Source organism: Sprattus sprattus, assembly GCF_963457725.1.
Source record: "Sprattus sprattus genome assembly, chromosome: 6".
In the NCBI taxonomy this organism is placed as follows: Eukaryota; Metazoa; Chordata; class Actinopteri; order Clupeiformes; family Clupeidae; genus Sprattus; species Sprattus sprattus.
In genome coordinates, this window is record NC_137925.1 from 36866859 (window position 1) to 36876375 (window position 9517).

At 42.8% G+C, this 9517-nt stretch overlaps 1 pseudogene across 1 annotated transcript; it reads left to right on the forward strand.

Annotated features, from left to right (window-relative positions):
• The first annotated feature begins 754 nt into the window (after positions 1-754).
• Positions 755-6451, forward strand: LOC308367416 (transcription termination factor 1-like; annotated as a pseudogene). Its single transcript has 9 exons — positions 755-1451; positions 1839-2024; positions 3851-3929; positions 4144-4268; positions 4666-4873; positions 5124-5210; positions 5588-5653; positions 5993-6078; positions 6321-6451. The product of its transcript is annotated as a transcription termination factor 1-like (transcript).
• The last annotated feature ends 3066 nt before the right edge of the window (positions 6452-9517 follow it).

Here is a 9517-nt window from a genome sequence, read left to right on the forward strand (position 1 = left end):
TTTTCATAAGCTGTCAGTTATAATCATCAAATTTAAAAGAAATAGTCACTTGAAATATATCAGTCTGTGTGAAATGAATCTATATAATATATGAGTTTCACTTTTTGAATAGAATTACTGAAATAAATCAACTTTTGGATGATATTCTAATATATTGAGATGCACCTGTATGTCTGAGCCGCTGATGATATGAATCTGCTTGCTTTTGATTCTTTGTGCCCCAGGACCAACTCCAGACCACGAGATGGCGGTAAGATACATCTTTGTGAAAATGTGCCAATTCAGAGTCATCGCCGAGAAACACAAATTTACATGGGTTAAGTTCTATTGGTGTGTTTAGGTTGTCTGGGCAGAACAACAATGCTTTATATATTTATCAACACACTGGCTATGCTAGTTTAGTTTACAACATTGTAACATGACGCTTACATTGTGTGCGTTAACATATGCCTAACTACTGTCTGTAAATTCAAAACTAGTTTAACGTTAGCCTGAACATTAGCTAGCTATTTTTGTTCAAATTACTGTACATGCCCAGCCATTGAACAAGCATATCTTGCTCGAGGAGAAAATACAGATGTGTAGATTTCATCGAAATACTGATTTCATTAATTTAACTCAATACGTGTCTTAAATAAAAATCAATTATCACAATGAAATAAATTCTCAGATGACTTTTCCTCTCTACATTTTGAAGTAAAATGCAGATCTGTTTTAAGTGGCACAAAGATTCAGTGAAGACATATGCATGTCCATGTTCCTTTATTCACGCTGTTATAGGGGGAAAACCTACTTGAGGTGACCGTGGCGGAGGCAGAGTTGGTCCTTCATAAAAAGAACAAGAGCAAGAAGCAACTTTTAGAGGCGATGCCAGAGGCCGGCAGTCCTACTGAGACAACCACTACGGAAGTTGACTCTCATAAGAAACAAACACAAAAAGAAGAAAACAAAGAGTGAGAAAGATGACTGTAGACCCGTCGAGAGCCAGTGTGACACAAGAGAAGGGCAAAACAAAAAGAAAAGAAAACACGATGCAGAGAACGTAAGTGTGACACAAGAGTCTGCAGATGCTGCTGCTGCTCAGGAGAGAGAGGTGAAGAAAAAGAAGAAGAAGAAAAGAATTGAAAAGCCAGACCGTCCTGGAGAGACAACAGAAGCAGAGGTGGCACTCACAGCAGTGCAAACCAACCGTGAACCAGTCCCCCAGAAACAAGTGAAGCGCAAGGCGAAGGTCAGAAAGACACACACACAGCCTGCTGCAGAAACACACACTCCCACAGACGCACAGCTTCACCCAGATTATGTGCCTAAAGCGCATGTGCTGGACATTGACGATGCCATCCGGCAGGAGATCCTAGAGTTCCTGCCTCACTTCACGTTTTGCAACACCGTCATGGTTAAGTCTGTCATCAGGTACGACCTGCCCCGCTTCAGGGTATACAAGAAGCAAGGTGAGTAAGCAGGCTTTATTTTAGCCATTGGGAGTATCCAAAGCCTGCAGTGCACTGTGAAACAGGGTGATTAAGTTTACATTTTGGGGCGAATGAGTTTATCTCTATTCAGGCCGTATGGAATATATGAGGCCTGCAGCAATGTTATGTATATGTTGCCCAGGATGTTTTCTCAGTGCATAGTTGCATGATTCTGGTATGGTATGTTATGACATCCTGAGTTAAACATGTCATACTGGGTTCATGTGTTGTCCATCATAGTTTAGATTTTTTGGTGGACTGTGTTTGAGAAGTTGAAGGACCACTGACCACTTCATGGATAACTTCCGTCATGTGATCAGGGGTTTTTGGGTTTACTGCTTTCCCTCTGCCCCCACCATGCTACAGGGATCCCTCTGCGAATGGGGCGGTTCACCGCGGCCGAGAACAAGCAGGTGAAGCAGAACGTGAAGGACTTCCTAGACGTTTCCGGGATCGACAGCGAGTTCAAGCTTTTTAGACCCCAACGCTTCCCAGATGAGATGGTTACCATCAAAAGGCTGAAGAGGAAGTTCAACTTCGTCAAGAGTGTATGTGAGTATAGATATCAGATGTCATGTCATGTATGAGCATGAGCCATGTGAGTGACACAGGCAGAGTTTGTTCGGTGAGTGTGCCCACTGCTGGCATGCCGACATAATCTTTTTTTTGAGATGTGCAGGGTTTCCGCTACGTTCATTTCAGCGTGGCGGGCCGCCGCACCTTCGTCATTCCCCGCCACGCATCGGAAAAAATCGGAGCCCTGTTTTTTGGTGTGTTATTTGCCACATCAAAGGATTCGTCTGCCTTTCCCGCACTTGATCAGCGTTCCACGGCATCCACGGCTTACCACAGCCGGTTTACATACTCCCCCCGCCCCCTCTCTCGTTTCTGACACACTGGCCCTCAAACTAGAAACCGAACAACTGGATCAGAGGTACGTGACGTTGAATTAATTTTATTTTACATGTGAGAACAAGCTGTTGAACATTGTGCAGGGGTTACATCGTAGGCCTAATATGTTGTAGACGTAGACGGCTGGTTTCTCACATTGCGTCTATTTCGGGAGGCTAAATGTAAATAAGCTTCAGTAACGGTCATTTCTAAACGCACAGCTGTGTGTGGTCCCTCAATGAGCCCTGCACTTGTAGCGGATGACAACAGAGCAAAGTTTGTTAAAGGTAGCAAGTCCGAGGCCTGCGTGGTTTTAAAATAGGCGGACACCTTCGCAGAGCTCATAGATCTATTAGTTAGGCTAAGGACAAGCCGACCAACTTAGCGATTTCGTTCGTAATAAATACAAGAACAGTTAAACAAGTAGCCTAATAGCTAGTAATTCCCGCCGGAGTTTTCGAATCCAAAATGTCAACGCGTCCTCTTCAAAGATAATAATTCTAATGCATTTAGATCGTCTCACTCTGTCCTCTTTTTCAGATGAGTTTGCTGAAATACTTCACTAAAAAAAGGAAAGAGCCATTTCTCAAATTAACCTCGAGATATCCTGTGAATTCATAACCCCACTTGGACATGCGTTCGTGTGTGTGTGTGTGTGTGTGTTTTGCCTTTCAGCACCGCCTTCTCTTGTTTGACTTGTTGACCACTTTGCGGCACCCTGCTTAATGACGTAGTTGTAGCAAGCGCTGTACAGCATCATTAGGCTTCAGCAAGCAGGCTACTATGCGTGCAGTGTAAATATCCCCAAAATAAACACCTGCCCCTTTTGCTAAATCTTCTTATGATGACAGTATCAGTAGTCAGTAACAATAGTCATAGTAGTCACACAATGTATGTGAAGTAGGCTACTGTAAACAGTAATATTTTGTCATCATATTTCAACATGTAATGTTTTGAAATGAAATATAGGCAGGTAGTAGTAGTGGAGCTGGAGAATGCTGCCTAGAACCAAGAGAGTCAGATGTGAGGGAAGACAGTGAGAAGAGCCAGCCAACCAACAACAATAAAAAACCTGGCAAACACAGGGCTTCAGGTTGGGACCCAACATGGGTTGAAAAGCCTAGGTTTAAACCGTGGCTGTATAACACCGATCATGTTTTGCCAAATAGGTAGCTCATGAGGACCCATACTTTGTACACCTTTAAGGACCTGAAATAATGACATTGTCCCGTATTTAGAAACAAAAGTACAGTTCTGTATTGAGCTGAAACTGGGCCCACAATTCGGTTAAAATGCAGGAAATTGCGTCTAAGAAATACAAAATTTTCTGGGGGGGGGCCCCCAGACCCCCCGCTGAGGTGCCACCGCACCTTACAGGAAATCCTGGGGGAAACCCTGATGTGACTTGTCAAATTGTATCGAGTGAATGTAACTTTGAGGTATACAACAGTCCAGCCTGCAGTGAATGGTGTCCTGTGCCTGAACAGGCACTGGGATCCCTCGTTCCTGGGATAATATACTACAAAGAGCCAGGAGGTACTGCAACAAGGAGAATTACAAGGGGAGGTAAACACAAACTTCTCAACAACTGGTTCTCTTTATAAAGAAATGTGCCCAGACAGACATTTTAATGTGGCCTAAGGTAACCTAAAGTTACTCCACCAGGTGAGCAGCACAGTGGGGTTCGGTGGGTGTGTGCTTGTGCGTGTACTTGTGCATGTGTGAGAGCAGCATCATGTTTTTTTTTTTTCAGTGTTATGACTGTGTCCCTCATCTGCAGGTTTACAGAGGATGAAAACAAGGACTTGAAGAAACTGTATAGGCAGCATGGGTCAAACTGGACAACCATATCAGACAAGATGGGCCGTAGTCGTACAGCCGCGAAGGAACGCTTTAATATGATGTGTGAGTGTTAAAGGTTCAGTCCGCAAGTCTTATCCCATACACTTGTTGTCAATTTCAGCAAATTGCTTCTCATGGTCCTCTAGCTGTCCTTTCAGTGTTTGCTCTGAAAATAAAGAATTCCAGCCATAAAACATTTCCAGGCAATCACTGCATTACTTCGGGGTTAGGCTGGAAGGGAGGGGTATAATGTGAGTGGCGGTTAAGCTTAAATATTAATAACCATTTTCCAGAATTGTGGACTACCTTTAAGATAATTGTGTGATTGGCAGCCAGCTAGATGGGCCGTACATAAACTGATAGACACAGGGTAGGTAGACATTAAAACTAATGCAGACGAATGAAGTCTGTGAATACTGACCCAGTCTTGTTCTATGCTTTGACACTTTCTGTCCCTTAGCTGAGAATCATGGGGCATGGTCAGAGCCAGAGTTGAAGGTCCTCCTGACGTGCGTACACCAGCTGCTGCTGAAGAAGGCTGAGCCTGGAGGAGAGGGGGGTGACGGGTCTGCGGTCATCCAGAAAATGGACTTGTATAAGAAACTGACCTGGAATCGTGTGGCCAAGCAGGTCAAGACTCGCAGCTGGTTGTATTGCAAGCAGAAGTGGTGAGAGCTCATGTGACAGTCACATCACATGCCCACAAAACATGTTCAGTTCAGGTACATTTTTCTCTGACCGGCTGAATAATCCATCAGATCATAGACAACGCTAGCAGGAAAGAGTTTTCCTTCAACACAGAGACCATATGCAGATCGTGTGTGTGTGTGTGTGTGTGTGTGTGTGTGTGTGTGTGTGTCCTTGCCTTTGTGAGCTAAGAGAAACCGTGTTGATGCTCTCCCTGCCTGTGTTGTGTAGGATGACTTACCTAAATGGTAAAATGAAGACTGGTGGAAAGATCAACGGGAGGAAGAACATAGAAGGCCAGATCCAGTTGATCAAAGTGTATGTTTCAGACTCTAACTCTGGTTACGTGTAGATCCAGCTGATCAAAGCGAATGTTTCAGACTGTTACTATGGTTACCTGTCTGCCATCTTGTCCTGGTCCTCTGTCTCGCCCTCCTTGCCTCTGTCTGGTAGTCAAAAACAGATAACCACTAACTCTCATCCAAATGGCAACTTCCTTAAGCCTCACTTCTCAAGCTTCACCTCTCTCTCTCTAACTTTCTGTTATCGAAACAGCTGCATTAAGTAATACTCAAGATTTGATTTTCTATTGAAATATCTCCGTTTGAACATTCAAGAAATCCCACTTGTGTGAAAATCTCCTGTGATCACCTTATTTTAACCAAGTAAACCCAGTTTCTGTGCGCCCCGACCAGGATCAATGACATGGCTGTGGAGGAATCTTCAGACATAGACTGGGATGACCTCACTCATCTCTTTGGGTAAGGGGCTCATGTTAGCAAGTACATGGGAGACTGACAAGTGAAACGCTTCTGTTCTTGAGTGCTGATTACTTCCCGTCCTGCTAAGGTCATAATCAATATGAGTTGGCCTATTGGCATTGAAACTACTGTTTGACCTGGCTGTTAGACACAAGAATAGTGTATTAGTGTGATATTTAAGTGAATTGTGTGTTAGTGGGATATCTGAGTGAGTTGTGTGTTAGTGTGATATTTGAGTGATTGTGTGATATTTGAGTGATTGTGTGTTAGTGTGATATTTGAGTGAGTTGTGTGTTAGTGTGATGTTGAGTTAAAGTTTCCTGTGATTTCTCTATGAAGCAACACCCCACCTTCCTACCTACAAAAGAAGTTTCACCGGCTGAAGGTGACCAAAGTACCAGACTGGAACAAGAAGTCTTTCTGTGGTGAGTACTGCCCCCTGCTGGTTCATGTATCTCTCTTGGTCATGTTTAATACTGTTGTCTGTTTTCTGGTGGAGTTTGCAAAAGTGACCTCGGGTTTGAGAAAAGCACTACATCATGAAAACAACACTTTCACAATGTCTTCCCTTCTCCTCTTCTTCTCCTTTCTTCTGTTTTGCTTTTTTTCCTCTGCCGCATTGTCTCTCTGTCTGTCCCCTTCTCTAACCTCCCTCTGTCTCTGGCAGACATCATTGATTTCCTGTATGAGCAGACCCTGCCACAGCTGGAGGAGGAGCTGAAAGATTGTGAGGATGATGAAGAGCCCACAGAGCAGCGAGAGTCTTACAAGCTGTCAGAGATCTTCCCTGACCTCTGAACCACCCCAACACCACCCCCACTCACCACCAGCAGATGGACTCTTCCAAGCTGTCAGAGATCTTCCCTAACCCCAACACCACCCCTGCTCATCATCATAGATAAGGGTCACTCTTACATCTTTAAGAGATGTTCTCCAAACACTGACAATGCCCCCAACTCTTTTCTCGCCTAGAGACTATTTGTTTTCTTTTTTCTTGCCATGTTCCGGGTTGTTCGTATTTTATTCTTACGCACTTTTTTGTGCGTTATAAGGATTGTGACTGTGATTGATTACTCTGATTTCCCCATTAGGCTCAAAGCAATCTGTTAGCCACGCAGATTTTCATTATACAAGCAATTATATTAGTGGCAGCTGTGTATAGATTTGTCATACAAATATAAAAATGGCCCGAAGCCCAACCGATGGATAAAGAGAAGTTGTTTGAGAAGTTTGAAACGTCAGTGACTCTTAGTGTCTGAATTAACATTTATTTGCGCAGGCCTTTTCCACAGAAGTTCATATGTAATATTTTCAGGAATGTCAAAGAGTGAAGAAAATATCAGTTTTGTAATGTTATACATTTCCTGAAACTGATTATGTATTTTTATGCACTTTATACATTCAATAGTAAATCAAGGAGTTTTTAACCCAGTGTCTGTTGACCATTTTGTTTTATGTGGATTTTCTTCTGGTCACCAGTGGAGAAAGACATTAGGCATTTTCACCAGTTTTACTTCATCACAGAGTGTCATTACCGGTTAGCCCTTTGCCAACAGACTGGCCAAACTGTGTCAGTCACAATCGGGCTGGTCATATAGGCATTTAATCGGGCCATATAGGCATGTAATCGGGGCATGTAACCCCTGCTGTAGTCTCATATTAGTTGATGGAGCTGTAAAGGCTTCTGTGGCTTGACTATATACAATCAGTATAATAACCAGTGTGGGTAGAATATTAACAATCAGTATAAACACTAGGATATTCACGATAGCAAGCTATTAACACTACTGTACTACTACTACAAAATGATTGACACTTGATATGAGTTACTTTTTTCTCGGTTTAAATATGCATCAAGTCTGGGCCTAGGGATATGTGAGGGGCCTTAGGGGCGATCGAGATAACTATCTACACTCATGCACAAGGAGTGACCGAAATAACTATCTACACTCATGCACGCTGAAGGGGTGACCGAGATAACTATCTACAGTCATGAAGGGGTGACCGAGATAACTATCTACAGTCATGCCCAGTGAAGGGGTGACCAGCTGTTGACCAGAGCATGCAAGAACAAAGACTTCAAAGCTGGAAGTCTTTACAAGCCATTCTTAAACGCTCTTTATATGTCAGCCTTACCCTTGCCAAATCTGTCTCTAAAATCTTACTCTGTAAACAAGCCATTAATAACATACAGCCGCGGAAAAAATTAAGAGACCACTTCAAAATGATCAGTTTTACTATTTATTGGTATGTGTTAAAGTAAAATGTACATTTTAGTTTTATTCTATAACCTACTGGTAACATTCCTACCAAATTTCAAATAAAAATATTGTCATTTAGATCATTTATTTGCAGAAAAATTACAATTGGTCAAAATAGCAAAAAAGATGCAGTGTCTTCAGATCTCGAATAATGCAAAGAAAACAAGCTCATATTCATTTTTAAACTACACAATTCTAATGCTTACACTTAGGAAGAGTTCAGAAATCAATATTTGGTGGAATAACCTTGATTTAAAATCACACCTTTCATGTGTCTTGGCATGCTCTCCACCAGTCTTTCACATTGCCGTTGGGTGACTTTATGCTACTCCTGGCGCAAGAATTCAAGCAGCTCGGCTTCTTTTCATGGCTTGTGACCATCCATCTTCCTCTTGATCACATTTCAGAGTTTCTTTTATGGGATTCAGGTCTCAAAATTGGGCTGGCCATGACAGGGTCCTGATCTGGTGGCACTCCATCCACACCTTTACTGGCCTGGCTGTGTGGCATGGAGCATTGCCCTGCAGGAAAAAACACTTCTCAGAGTTGGGGAACATTGTCAGAGCAAAAGGAAGCAAGTTTTTCTTCCGGGACAACGTTGTACTTTGCCTGGCTGAGGTTTGTAAAAGACCATAAGGATTGAAAAAGCGGACTGGAGGTTCTTCTAAGTTCGTCTTCTCTGATGAGTCTGATTTCACAGTAGGTGCAAGACTCTCTGGCTTGTAGGCCTCTCCAGGTCTCCGACACAAAAATCTTCAGTTCTTTCCATAGATTTTCAATTGGATCAGGTCAGGTGATTGGCTTGGCCTTTCTAGCAGCTTTATTTTCTTTCTCTGAAACCAATTGAGAGTTTCCTTGGCTGTTCATTGTCTTGCTGAAATGTCCACCCTCGTTTCATCTTCATCATCCTGGTAGATGGCAGCAGATTTTTGTTAAGAATGTCTTGATACATTTTTCCATTCATCCTTGCTTCAATTGTGTGACATTTGCCAGTACCATATGCTGAAAAGCAGTCCCACACCATGATGTTTCCACCTCCAAACTTCACTGTTGGGATGATGTGCAGTGCCATGTCTCCTACAAATATGGTGTGCATTATGTCATCCAAAGAGTTCAATTTTTCTCTCATCTTACCAGACTATATTCTCCCAGTATTTCACAGGCTTGTCCAAATTTCGTGCTGCGAACTTTAAACAAGCTTCAACATGCTTTTTCTTCAGCAAAGGAGTCTTATGTGGTGAGCGTGCATACAGGCCATGGGGGTTGAGTGCATTACTTATTGTTTTCTTTTAAACAACTGTACCTGCAAATTCCAGGTCTTACTGAAGCTCTCCACAAGTGGTCCTTGGCTCTTTGACAACTCTTCTGATAATTCTTTTCACTCCTCTGTCAGAAATCTTGCGAGGAGCACCTGGTCGTGGCCAGTTTATGGTGAAATGATGTTCTTTCCACTTCCGGATTATGGCCCCAACAGGACTCACTGCAATATTCAGAAGTTTAGAAATGCATCTGTAACCAATGCCATCAGTATGTTTTGCAACAATAAGGTTGCAAAGGTCTTGAGAGAGCTCTTTGCTTTAAGCAATCATGAGTTGCTTCTTGT